A 14,641-nucleotide genomic window follows, 5' to 3' on the forward strand; every position below is an offset into this window, starting at 1 on the left:
TATATATATATATATATATATATATATAATGACTTAAAAATTACATATATTTAAATATTTCTTTTTACTCTTTTATCAAATAAAAGTTGATTTTATCAACAATAACTTTGAAGATAATTATTTTTTTTAATAATTAACTTAATATTCCAAATTTTAAGATCACGAATTACAGAATTAATATTAATTTTTTAATTTTCAATACTAATCTTTTAAATTAGTTAATGTATACCCTAAAAGTGTAAATAAAATAATAACATAATGAATCACTAATTAATTAATTAATCAACTAATAAAACTAAAGCATAAACTAAAATTTGGAGATTTTTGAAGTACATCAAATTGACATTCTAAATGACGCAAGTTTTATTTTTGCAAACCGGTGAGCACACCTATGGTTCCGGGGTCCAACTTGGTACAAGAAAATGGCACGTCACTAAGTTATCCAAGTAGCTGTCGCAGATTGATTGGGAGGCTGCTATACCTCACAACAACAAGGTTCGATATCACTTATGCCGTTCATCGGCTTAGTCAGTTTGTTGGCTCCCCTACTGAAATACACATGACTGTCGCACACCGTATACTTCGTTACATAAAGGGATTAATCGGCCAGGACATATTTTATCCAACCGCGACCACACTTCTCCTCAAAGCTTTCTCGGATTCAGATTGTGCCTCACGCGCGGACACTCGAAAATCTGTCACAGGCTATTGTATATTTCTTATCTCTTCCCTCATCTCTCGAAGGTCAAAGAAACAAGCAACAGTGGCAAAATCTTCGTCCGAGGCAGAATACTGGGCACTTGCAACCACTATTTGTGAACTACAGTGGCTCATCTCACTACTTCAAGATTTGCATGTTGCCGTAAGCGATCCCGCCACAATCTTCTGTGATAATAAGTCCGCTATTGCAATCGCTGAGAACAACGTTTTCCATGAAAGGACTAAGCATATTAAATAGACTGCCATGTTGTGCGAGAAACAATCACTCAAGGTTTGGTCAAGCTGCTATCTGTCTCCACCTCTAATCAAACTGCTGCGGCTTCACCAAGCCTCTTCCAACCTCTCAGTTTGAGCTATTCGTATCTAAGCTCGGTGTTCAAAACTTACACATGCCAGCTTACGGAGGTATTAGAGGAAGAAAAAAGAAAGATAAAAAGGGCATAAATGTATTTTCCTTCTTCATGTATTGTTACAACTACCACTACAATATTTAAGTGGTAGTTTCTTCTTCCAATAACAATAATTCACCTTTACCAAATTTTCCCTTCTGAAGTCAACAACCCATGAAGTTCTTCTCGTTTCATCTCCGCTAGCCACTTCACGATATCTGTGAATTTCATCTCTACAACTTCCGGCGACTTTGTGATCTGGCCGTCAGCCCCGGAATGGCCTCGTTCCCTTTAAGTTTTGAGTTTCTAGGCCAGAAGTGGCCTAGTTAATGTCATGGGCTCAGTTTTAAGGCCCATTCTTAATGGTCGTGCTGTAACTCTTTCAGCTTTATGATGCAAATTGGTGACAATGGCAAATTATTCTGTGGATCAGGATTCACTTTGCAAGGTGAATCTGAGTCTAAAAATACAAAATTTATATATTAAATGTTCACAATTTATATATTGGACGTTCACAATTTTTTTAATATTCACAATTTACATACTGAATGTTCATAATGTTATATATTAAATGTTCACAATTTACATACTGAATGAGTTTACAGTTTAAATTATGAACATCCAATATGTAAATTGTGAACATTCAGTATATACTTGTGCATGTTGACCCAAATCCACATTGTAAAGTGAACCCGAGTCCAGGCATAACTGTCAGGTGACAATGACTTGGGCTATTACTTAAAAGGAAAATGATATGGAGTATGTGAATTCTTAGACATGCATGGTGTCAAAATTTATTGATGGAAAAAAAAAAAGTCATCAAAATTATGATTCAATTTTTTGAATAAATTAAAATATGTCACATAAATAGGGAGTAAAAAATATAGTAGAGATTAAGAATACTTGTAGTATTAGATTTGCTCAAATTTAAAACTTCTTAATGTAAGGTTATGATATCATTTGAATTTTACTGAATAATTATTTGAATTTTACTGAATAATTACAACTCCCACGTATTTGTATTTGTGTGAAGGTTGAAACATTACTTCAATATATATGAACTTTGTGTCAACATAGTACTGAGAGTTGAATTTGAAATTTTAGAGTTATCAAACTAACATTTTGATCAGTTGTCTCATGAAAGGGCCAAAAAATATATATGTACATGTAAGCCAATGAGACTTGAAACATGTGACCCTACTATATTTACTTACGACTCTACTACTTTCGAACACTAGTAGCCTTTACTGAACTTTACCAAAGTTGTACTTCATTGCCATTTGAGTCTTCAGTTTATTCTTTTCAACTTTCACCTCTATAACCAGTTAAGCTGCCCATGCGGGCAAGTCTTCACTTTATTGCATATATTGCTTATTGAACTTGCAAATATCTCACTATATTATTTCTTGTAGATTTATATTACTGAATATCTAACTTCACAAAAGCATTTGTGCTTAGTTAATTTTATTCCTAGATCAGCTAATTTAATTGCTCATTTGTTAACTTCTCCTACTTTTGCTCAAACTAATTCCTTTACTGATATTCTATTCCACCTAACTCTATTTTGGCCCTTCATTAATATATCATCCATATTGTTACTTTCAAAAAAAAAAAAAAAAACTTCAATAAAGCATTTACTTTATTGAGTTATGACTTATTAGTTTATTGAGAACTCTTCTTTAGTTCTTAAGTATTTTATTTTACTGATTGTCTACTTTATTGTTCTTTATTCTTCTACTTAGCATTGAAATTTATTGACATATTTTGATGACAACTGTATTGTCCTCAATGATATATTGAATTTGAATTGTATGTTCTTTTGACTTCACATTTTACTAAAATACATTAGAAAATAAAAGTTTGGTGGCTCTAAGATCATAACATATATTACATTCATCATCAAAATATATTTACTACAATTATTCCTAATAACATAACTCTAAAGTTTCCAATATTAATCCTGGCACTCATAATCTATAATACTTATTATTAGCTAAATATTTAATTTCAAACTACAATTTTTTTTTAAATAGTCGTGAACACTAAGCTAGCCTAGATTATATAGAGGGTGGCTAGTACAACCCCATATATAGAGTTATTCTCATGGGCGGATTCAGAGTAGGGGCTATGGGGCAGTTGCCCCACTGCCAGCAATCCACCCCACCACGTTATATGTGTGTGTATACATATATACTAGATGTTTTAATTGAAGTAGATAATATAATAGTATACAAAAACATTTACTAGATGTTGAGGTAGCTTAAATGGTAATAGGACTTTTATAGTTTCAAGAGATCAATGGTTCAAAACTTGTTGATTGCACTTTAATTATATTTTTCATTTATAAATTTCTTCATTTTTTATATTAATTGTACGATTGTTTAAAAAAAAATTATTTTTAAGATTTATAATGTGTTATGTGTATTGATTAATTAATTGATATGAAATATGTTTTGTAATTCAATTATAAAAATTATTTTAAAAGAAAATATTCTTTTTATGAACTATCTAGTCACTCTAGACGTTTCAATTGTATGTCATCATATTAAAATTAATCTAGAAACACATATAGTTAATCTAATTAAAATAAAAAGTACTTATGAATATCATATCAATAGAGATATATGATATGTAATTTAATCCAACCATTTCATATTTTAATCTATACCCTATCATAAATATTTTTATCACGTTTTGAAAATTTTTAAACTTACACCCCCACTTAACGATATTCCTAGATCCGCCTCGGCTTGGTTATGATGCTTGGGTTAATCTATACGGGTTTAGCTCACATTGTCATCTTTATTAGAAAGTCTATATATCCAAGTTAAGCTATTTTCAGTTTATAAAATACAAATTTATTCAAAATTAAATTGTTTTGATTATGTAAAATATTATACAAAACAACAATAGTATTGAGTGGCACTAGTGGGGGGAAGTATGGATCAAGCTAAGGTGGGATAAACAAATAGTGGTGAATAAAATAAATGATAAATGTAGGAATGTAAGTAACGATGAGAATATGTAAGTGGTTGGTGAGTATGTAACGGAGAAAGCTGCTTTCAAAAAAAAATGTAACGGAGAAAGCATGTGTAGAGGAGCGTTACATTGAGGGATAGCCCCACCCATCCTTAAAAGGTAAATAATGATGACTATTTGATTTGGTCGAGTAGATCAATGGTTGATGGTTGCTAAAAAATTAAAAAAAAAATGACAATGTTAATTTTATAAGTATTACAAACTTAAAAGTTATAATAATTATAAAATTAATTTTTTTAATTAAAACTATCAATCATTGATAAACCATGATGGACTACTGATATCAGTCATCACTTTTTTTACAGAGATTGTTCTCATTAGAACCCGCTCCTATATGTATGTATGTGTGCGTATATTGATATAATATGGATAAAAATACTATTTAGGTCGTCCAAAATTTTATTAAAAATGGTTTAGTATGTATATATTAAAAGAGTCCAAAACATATATTAAAGTAGTCCAAATTCTCATTAGAAAACATGATGGACTACTGATATCAGTCATCATTTTTTTTACAGAGATTGTTCTCATTAGAACCCGCTCCTATATGTATGTATGTGTGCGTATATTGATATAATATGGATAAAAATACTATTTAGGTCGTCCAAAATTTTATTAAAAATGGTTTAGTATGTATATATTAAAAGAGTCCAAAACATATATTAAAGTAGTCCAAATAAAAAAACATATCAAATAATCAAATTAACTGTTCTTTTTTAGTTTATTTTCTTTGTCATAATCAACAAGTTTTGAACCATTGATCTCTTGAAACTATAAAAGTCCTATTACCATTTAAGCTACCTCAACATCTAGTAAATGTTTTTGTATACTATTATATTATCTACTTCAATTAAAACATCTAGTATATATGTACACACACATATAATGTGGTGGGGTGGATTGCGGGCAGTGGGGCAACTGCCCCATAGCCCCTACTCTGAATCCGCCCATGAGAATAACTCCATATATGGGGTTGTACTAGCCACCCTCTATATAATCTAGGCTAGCTTAGTGTTCACGACTATTTAAAAAAAAAATTGTAGCTTGAAATTAAATATTTAGCTAATAATAAGTACCATAGATTATGAGTGCCAGGATTAATATTGAAAACCTTTAGAGTTATGTTATTAGGAATAATTGTAGTAAATATATTTTGATGATGAATGTAATATATGTTATGATCTTAGAGCCACCAAACTTTTAATTTCTAATGTATTTTAGTAAAATGTGAAGTCAAAAGAACATACAATTCAAATTCAATATATCATTGAGTACAATACAGTTGTCATCAAAATATGTCAATAAATTTCAATGCTAAGTAGAAGAATAAAGAACAATAAAGTAGACAATCAGTAAAATAACATACTTAAGAACTAAAGAAGAGTTCTCAATAGACTAATAAGTCATAACTCAATAAAGTAAATGCTTTATTGAAGTTTTTTTTTTTTTTTTTGAAAGTAACAATATGGATGATATATTAATGAAGGGCCAAAATAGAGTTAGGTGGAATAGAATCTCAGTACAAGGAATTAGTTTGAGCAAAAGTAGGAGAAGTTAACAAATGAGCAATTAAATTAGCTGATCTAGGAATAAAATTAACTAAGCACAAATGCTTTAGTGAAGTTAGATATTCAGTAATATAAATCTACAAGAAGCACTAGTAGAGAATTGACCAAAAAAATGTAACAATACAAGTCTTTACTATGTAACTAAAGACTAGTAAAATAATAAAAAAAGAACGCGATGGTAATTTTGTAAATATGTTGACAACTTTACGCGTCTTTACTTACGTAGTAAAGACGCGTAATGTGCTGATTTTTTATTTTTTTAATTGCGATTATTTTACACTACTTGATATATCAAGCCAAGACTTGTATGATTGGGCATTAAAACATAATTTATTTTTATCTACATCATTTACTTTTTCACTTTCACACTTAGCTTTTCACGTACTACATCTTTACTTCTTCCTTAGCTTCACCGTGTACCAGCAGCGCAGCTCCACCGCTTCACCGCCATCAATCTTTGCAGGTTCGTTCACTACTTCCTTCTTCTTCTTGCTTCCTTAGCTTCATCGTGTACCATCATCTTTTTGCTTTTTCGTTAGCTCCTTGATATTTTCCTTCATCCCCTTTTCCGTCGTAGCAGCTTCAGAAAAGCAGCCGCAACTCCGACAGTAGTAGATCTACTTTCTCCTGCGACGAGAAGTACTCCGGCAGCAGTATTACTTTTGCTTTGTACTCCGACAATGACGACGTAGTTTCGGCGGTGGAAAACCTACGTATTGCTTTTGCTTCGTACTCCGGCAGTGACGATGTAGTTCCGGCGGTGGGTGACGATGTAAGTTCAACGGTGGAGAACCTGCATAAAGCTTCCAGCGTACTGCTTCTGCTTCGTAGACTGTAGATCTGATCTTCAACTACATTAAATTCTACAGTGATGCTCCGTACGCGAATAGGTAAGCTCATTTAATCTTTTTAAAATTTTTTTATATAAATATTATAATTTATTATTTGTAAAAATAGTATTTTTTATTTATAAATAATAGTATTAAATTGTAAATTAAATTTAAGAATTATTTATTTTATATTATGGTTGTGGATTAAATATATTATATTATGGTCGTAGATTAATTATTGTTAATAATTTATTTGTGAAGTTTTGAATTATTAGTTAATTATATTTAAGTTGTGTAATTATTGAATATTTGAATTTGTTAGTTTGCTGAGGGTGGTGTGTTGTCCCTGGCCTTTGTAAGAAAAGGAGGGGGTAAGGGGGTTAAAAGGAAGGTAATAATTGTCCTTTTGGGGATCTGAATGTTGAAAAGTTTGAGTGTGGTGTGAGGGAGTATAAGGAAGGGAGGGGTCATCTGATGACTCTTATAAGGTTCACTAATCCCCTTAAACCACCTGAGGAGACATCTATGATGTTGAGGGGGGTTCTTTAAAGTTTTTTGGGATTTTGTGGGAATGGATGCATGATGCTGTTTCAGCAGAGATCCATTTTACATATGATCTGTCAGTTTGAGAGCTGGACCCAATGATGGATTGTGAGCTGGGCAATCTTGAGGGTGCACAGCTTGGTTGGTACTGGCAGAGGAGATGATGCTCATGGAGCTGATCCTCTGTGTAGATTTCTGGAGGTGGATCTGCAATTTTGCAGAGATGAAGCCTTTTTTTTTGCAGGTAGCTTTAGCCGGAGTGGGCCAAGAGAAACAACAGAGCTCAGACTGGGGCCATGAAAACTTTGAGAAGTTAAGCAAAAGGAAGGCCTTTAGTCTGTAATTTAGGCTAATCTTTGGCTGATCTGCACCATAGCTTGGTGTAGACATGAGGCCTTTGCTCTTTATTTGGCTTGCAGGTGCCTTTGTTTGAAGTGACAGGATATAGCCATTATTTGGCAACCTCTGACTTCCCTTGGGGCTGTAATCACAGGTCTGGGAGGGTGTAGAGGTAGGAGGGGTTTACGGGGTGCTTGATTGTATGTTTGTTGTCCTAATGCCTTGCAATAGATCCTTTGAGGTGGGAGTGTCTATGACTGCAATATCTTGAATTTGGTAGTGAACATATTTGTGATGATTGAAGATATTAAAGACTTATTCACGATGGATTGGCTTGATGTGTCTATTATTCAAGTCTTTATAGTGTAAGTTTATATGTTTCATTAATTCAAAACTTTATTGTGTTTTCAAAGAACTTATTTTAGGATATTTAATTTCAAGTATGCTCATCAGCTATGCAAGGACTTTGAAGTCAACTCAATTGGGTTTATGTGTCCAACGCAATTTGCGAAAGGAAATGTTGACTTAAATGAGGATACTGTTACAGCATACATTGGGAATACCATGGTTACGCTAAAAGACAAGACATTTATCTTAGCATCATACCATCAAGGGTAAGAAAATATATATATATATATATATATATATATATATATATAATATATATATATATATATATATATATATATATATATATATATATATATATATATATATATATTTATAAATTCATATAGTATCATTTGAATTATTTTAAATTAAAAGTATAATTTACAAGTTTATAAATTGTAGGAATCATTGGTTACTACTCGTGCTTCATGCAAGTTCAAGAATCGTATATGTATTAGATCCATTGAATTGTAGGTGCAAAATTGAAGTCAAACAAGCCGTGAATATGTAAGTAAATGTATTAAAATATTATGTACTTCAAATTATGTCTGTTTCATAAGTTTAATATTATTTTATTGGTAATTAAGTTATTTCTATATATATATATATATATATATATATATATATATATATATATATATATATATATATATATATTAATGATAGGGCTTTTCGAACCTCTGCAATTCAACGAGGGCAAAGGATTATGGGTATAATGCTAATTGGAAATATGTGAAGGTATAAAAAATATGATTATTTACTATAAAAATTTTACTTAAATTAGTTATAGTTCAATTAACTAATACATACATATATCTATATATATACATGTGTACGTGGTTTTCTTTTAGTGCCCTCAACAACCCAGTAGTGATGAATGTGGATACTACGTTATGAGGTTCCCCAATTTAAATATTTTTAATTATTATATTATTTTATAGTATATTTTTTTTTTGAAAGGTATTTTATAGTATATATACTCATTGTTTTTTTTTTTTTAATTATCCAAAATTTTGTAGGCATATCAAGACACAAATGCTTATTCTAAGGATGAAATAGATGAGATACGGAGGTTATGGATAGACTATTTTGTAAATGAGTGCATATAAATATTTATTAGGTGCTCTAGATGGAATTACATTGTATATATTATGATATATTAATGTTGGATTATTATACCAGGACTATGTGGTCTAATGGTATCCGAGTTGGACTTTCATGTGGAAGATTATGTGTTCGAGCCTCAGTTCTTTGTGTTTCAGTAGGTTGAGAAAGTATACGAACAGATACTACAATGTAATAGAGCCAGTAACTTTCAAAAAAAAAATGTTGGATTATTATTTTGCGTTAGACAATTATGTATGTTGGATGATTATATTGTGTTAGACAATTATGTATGTTGGATTATATATATTGTGTTGAATGGTTTGAACCATATAAATGTAGTTTGGTAGTGAAATTTTCTGCTGGAGCAAAGATTAGTACAGCATACTACTGAATTAAATTAAATATTAAAAAATAATACAGTATGCTGCGTCTTTACCTGCCAGGAAAAGACGCGTATTATTGATTTTTATTATTTTTATTAAACACCATACCCGTCTTTAATTAGCTATTATAGACGGGTATAGAGTAAAGACGCGTAAAGTTGCCAACTTTCAATGTCTGCGCCATACGCGTCTTTACTTTTAAAGACGCGTATTATCAAATAGTAAAGACGCGTATGGCTCTTTCTGTACTAGTGAAGTAATATAGTGAAATATTTGCAAGTTCAATAAGCAATATATGCAATAAAGTGAAGACTTGCCCGCATGGGCAGCTTAACTGGTTATAGAGGTGAAAGTTGAAAAGAATAAACTGAAGACTCAAATGGCAATGAAGTACAACTTTGGTAAAGTTCAGTAAAGGCTACTAGTGTTCGAAAGTAGTAGAGTCGTAAGTAAATATAGTAGGGTCACATGTTTCAAGTCTCATTGGCTTACATGTACATATATTTTTTTGGCCCTTTCATGAGACAACAGATCAAAATGTTAGTTTGATAACTCTAAAATTTCAAATTCAACTCTCAGTACTATGTTGACACAAAGTTCATATATATTGAAGTAATGTTTCAACCTTCACACAAATACAAATACGTGGGAGTTGTAATTATTCAGTAAAATTCAAATAATTATTCAGTAAAATTCAAATGATATCATAACCTTACATTAAGAAGTTTTAAATTTGAGCAAATCTAATACTACAAGTATTCTTAATCTCTACTATATTTTTTACTCCCTATTTATGTGACATATTTTAATTTATTCAAAAAATTGAATCATAATTTTGATGACTTTTTTTTCCCATCAATAAATTTTGACACCATGCATGTCTAAGAATTCACATACTCCATATCATTTTCCTTTTAAGTAATAGCCCAAGTCATTGTCACCTGACAGTTATGCCATGGACTCGGGTTCACTTTACAATGTGGATTTGGGTCAACATACAAAAATATATACTGAATGTTCACAATTTACATATTGAATGTTCATAATTTAAACTGTAAACCCATTCAGTATGTAAATTGTGAACATTTAATATATAACATTATGAACATTCAGTATGTAAATTGTGAATATTAAAAAAATTGTGAACGTTCAATATGTAAATTGTGAACATTTAATATATAAATTTTGTATTTGTAGACTCAGATTCACCTTGCAAAATGAATCCTGATCCACAGAATAATTTGCCATTGTCACCAATTTGCATCATAAAGCTGAAAGAGTTACAGCACGACCATTAAGAATGGGCCTTAAAACTGAGCCCATGACATTAACTAGGCCACTTCTGGCCTAGAAACTCAAAACTTAAAGAGAACGAAGCCATTCCGGGGCTGACGGCCAGATCACAAAGTCGCCGGAAGTTGTAGAGATGAAATTCACAGATATCGTGAAGTGGCTAGCGGAGATGAAACGAGAAGAACTTCATGGGTCGTTGACTTCAGAAGGGAAAATTTGGTAAAGGTGAATTATTGTTATTGGAAGAAGAAACTACCACTTAAATATTGTAGTGGTAGTTGTAACAATACATGAAGAAGGAAAATACATTTATGCCCTTTTTATCTTTCTTTTTTCTTCCTCTAATACCTCCGTAAGCTGGCATGTGTAAGTTTTGAACACCGAGCTTAGATACGAATAGCTCAAACTGAGAGGTTGGAAGAGGCTTGGTGAAGCCGCAGCAGTTTGATTAGAGGTGGAGACAGATAACAGCTTGACCAAACCTTGAGTGATTGTTTCTCGCACAACATGGCAGTCTATTTAATATGCTTAGTCCTTTCATGGAAAACGTTGTTCTCAGCGATTGCAATAGCGGACTTATTATCACAGAAGATTGTGGCAGGATCGCTTACGGCAACATGCAAATTTTGAAGTAGTGAGATGAGCCACTGTAGTTCACAAATAGTGGTTGCAAGTGACCGGTATTCTGCTTCGGACGAAGATTTTGCCACTATTGCTTGTTTCTTTGACCTCCGAGAGATGAGGGAACAGCTAAGAAATATACAATAGCCTGTGACAGATTTTCGAGTGTCCGCGCGTGAGGCACAATCTGAATTCGAGAAAGCTTTGAGGAGAAGTGTGGTCGTGGTTGGATAAAATATGCCCTGGCCGATTAATCCCTTTATGTAACGAAGTATACGGTGTGCGGCAGTCATGTGTATTTCAGTAGGGGAGCCAACAAACTGACTAAGCCGATGAACGGCACAAGTGATTCGAACCTTGTTGTTGTGAGGTATAACAACCTCCCAATCAATCTGCGACAGCTACTTGGATAACTTAGTGACGTGCCATTTTCTTGTACCAAGTTGGACCCCGGAACCATAGGTGTGCTCACCGGTTTGCAAAAATAAAACTTGCGTCATTTTGAATGTCAATGTAACACCCCGTGTTATGGCCCCTAAACCAAACTAATTACTTAATTACTTACTCATGAAAGGGGATTTAATTCCTTTAATTAATTAAGAAGGGTCCACCATAAGCCATGGATCCTTATCCCTAAACCAAAGCCTTAGTCCTATAAGAAATAAAATTAGTAAATCCATATCATTCAGACCCTAATTAGGACTTTTAGATATATACAAGGACATAGAAGGCACCTAGAGCTCCCACCACAATAGCTTTCACCACACAATGAATTCCCATAGGAGAAATCAAGAAGAAGAGATCTTAGAGAAAGACCCTTTATAGCCAAGGATTCTAATTAAGGCTAAGAGGTAACCCATGTCTCAACAAAACCTATTTTCTTTGCTATAATCTTCTTCTTTGGCTTCTTCACTATTGCCTGAGTCTTGATAAAATCTTTTATGATGATGATATGATCTTGATGATTGATGAGATGATCGTATGTGTTGATCTTGATAATCTTGATGATTATAAGAGGATCTTGATAAATTGTGTGATGTTCTTGATAAATTTTTGTTTAAAGATAAACTATGATCTTGATAATTTGAATATGATTAGAGCCCTAGGTTAAATTGGGAATTTTGTATTTTGATGTTCTTGATATATTTGGGTGGAATTTCGCATGTTCGGGTGTTGATTATGTTTAGAAGTCATGTTAGGATATGTTCAATGTGATTCTTAGTTTTGATCCGTTATTTGACTACGTGGTGTCGTCGTTTGCGTTTAAAAGTGTCTAAACATGGTTTCGGGTTCCACAAGAGATCCCGGGACCCAAGTATTGAAAAATAGTCAGTGGGGGGTAGGGGAACCCGCTGCCCCTAAAGGGCGTCGCCGGCAGCGGGCAGCCGGCGGGCAGGCGACTACCCACCGTACACCCGCTGCCCAGCGTCACGCCGCCGGCGGGCAGCCGGCCACTCGCTGGAAATTCCCAACTTGGGAATGGTGGTTTCCCGTTTGATGTTTCCCCGACCCTCGTGGTGTCCCAATGGACTCCGTTTATCGTGCCTGAGTCTAGTTTGATATTTTGGGTACCATTCGTAGGATAAAAGAATCTTGTGTATTGCATGCTAGTTGAATTGGTATCCCGTTGGCCTAGGTGAAAGATGTATGAACCCCTTAGGAATATTCCTAGTATGTGGATGACCACGCATATGTTTCTTTATACGTTTTCTCCCATTTTCCAATGTGTTAATGTGGGTTGCATGTGCTTGCTATGTGTTATGTGTGCATGATACCCCAATTTGGTTGCGAATCAAATTGGCTATACGGGCAGTTGGATGGGTTGAGAACCATACCAACTGTTAACCAGGCCGGTTGCGATCGGTCAGGTATATAAATATTATATAGGGCTGCGGTCCACCGTTTGGTTGCGATCAAACGTTTTACATGAGCTGCGGTTCATAATCTGGTTGCGATCAGAAATACACTTTATGGGCTGCAGTCCACTGTTTGGTTGCGATCAAACATTATGATGAGTTGCGGTTCATCGGTTGGTTGCGATCGACCCCTTGTGCTGCGGTATAGGCAGGGTGCTTCGGGGCCATGCCAGAGCTATATGCGCTGGCGCTTCGTGCATGGACGCTTGAAGGGCCCTGCGACACCACCAAAGTGTGCTTATGTGATTGAGATAATGATAGAATAATGATATGAATGATGTGAATATAATCTCGTGACCTTAGGATATATGCTAGTATCTTTATATGCATGATTATAACTGTTGAATCTGCTTGTCCCTACTTGTTGAGTCTATTCTTGATTTTAAAGCTAGAGTCTCCTAAGTATATATCTTCTGGCTTCAAAATGGTTTTCCTATGTCTATATATATATATATATATATATATATATATATATATATATATATATATATATATATATATATATATATATATATATATATATATATATATATATATATATATATATACATACATACCTATATTGTATTTTAACGCGTTGGAGTGGGTTACCAGCATTATTCGCTGAATAGATATATTTGGCTTTCAGGAACAGATGAGTAGCTCTGGAGCGCGCTAGAGGACCAAGGCTTAGATAGATAGTTTTCCTTTCGGTCTGCGTGCCATGATGATGTATTGACATTGTTTTGAGGATATTTAGTTAGGATAGCTTGTGCATCTGAGTTCTCCAGCTCAAATGTGGCATAGCACCCCAGACTCTTATGTTTAGAATGCTCTATTTGGGTTTGATTAATAGAATTGCTTTCATATTATAAGATTTAAAAGTTTTAAAAATTTCGGGGTGTTACAAATGGTATCAGAGCCTAAGTTTGACCCGAGGATAAGACTCTTAAGACCCGACTTTAGGACACTAGGCTTTAACTCTAAGAATTTTAGGAACATAGGATTCAGGGATATTAGGATGCGCGGCGAGATTGTGAGCCTACCCACCATCACATAACCTTCCCTGACTTCATCTTTCGTTAATTTAAAGAACTCCCCCCTACGCTTATCGCATCAAGGTAAGGGTGCAACACTCTAACTCATCGTTACAATAAACATTGGCCCTGTAGACCAACGACATGGCACCAAACAGAAGACAATCAAGGACTCCGGAACCCGCCACACACGATCCCCTGGCTCAAACTCTACAGCAACTAACATAGGTCGCCCAAACACTAAGCGACGTGGCACTCCGCAACAACAACAGACCACCACCACCACCAAACACAAATTCAGAAATCACCCGGCAAGTTTCAAATCATCGACTACCCATCTTCTCGGGAGAAGAAGATCCCTCAATCCTCGAAGAATGGATTCGAACCTTCGACAAAATCCTTGGATTGGTGGGATGCCCAGAAGAACGTCGTATAGAGATAACCTCGTTCTACTTCGGACACGAGGCTGATCTCTAGTGGATCCATG

At 33.8% G+C, this 14,641-nt stretch overlaps 1 long non-coding RNA gene across 1 annotated transcript; it reads left to right on the top strand.

The window, feature by feature from the left end:
* The first annotated feature begins 8,004 nt into the window (after nucleotides 1–8,004).
* On the top strand, nucleotides 8,005–8,528 carry LOC109158458. The gene is made up of 3 exons (XR_002050389.1): nucleotides 8,005–8,042; nucleotides 8,221–8,325; nucleotides 8,485–8,528. It is a non-coding gene; the product is annotated as an uncharacterized LOC109158458 (long non-coding RNA).
* Nucleotides 8,529–14,641: the final 6,113 nt, after the last annotated feature.

This window comes from Ipomoea nil, unplaced genomic scaffold (assembly GCF_001879475.1).
Source record: "Ipomoea nil cultivar Tokyo-kokei standard unplaced genomic scaffold, Asagao_1.1 scaffold2818, whole genome shotgun sequence".
NCBI classification, from domain to species: Eukaryota; Viridiplantae; Streptophyta; class Magnoliopsida; order Solanales; family Convolvulaceae; genus Ipomoea; species Ipomoea nil.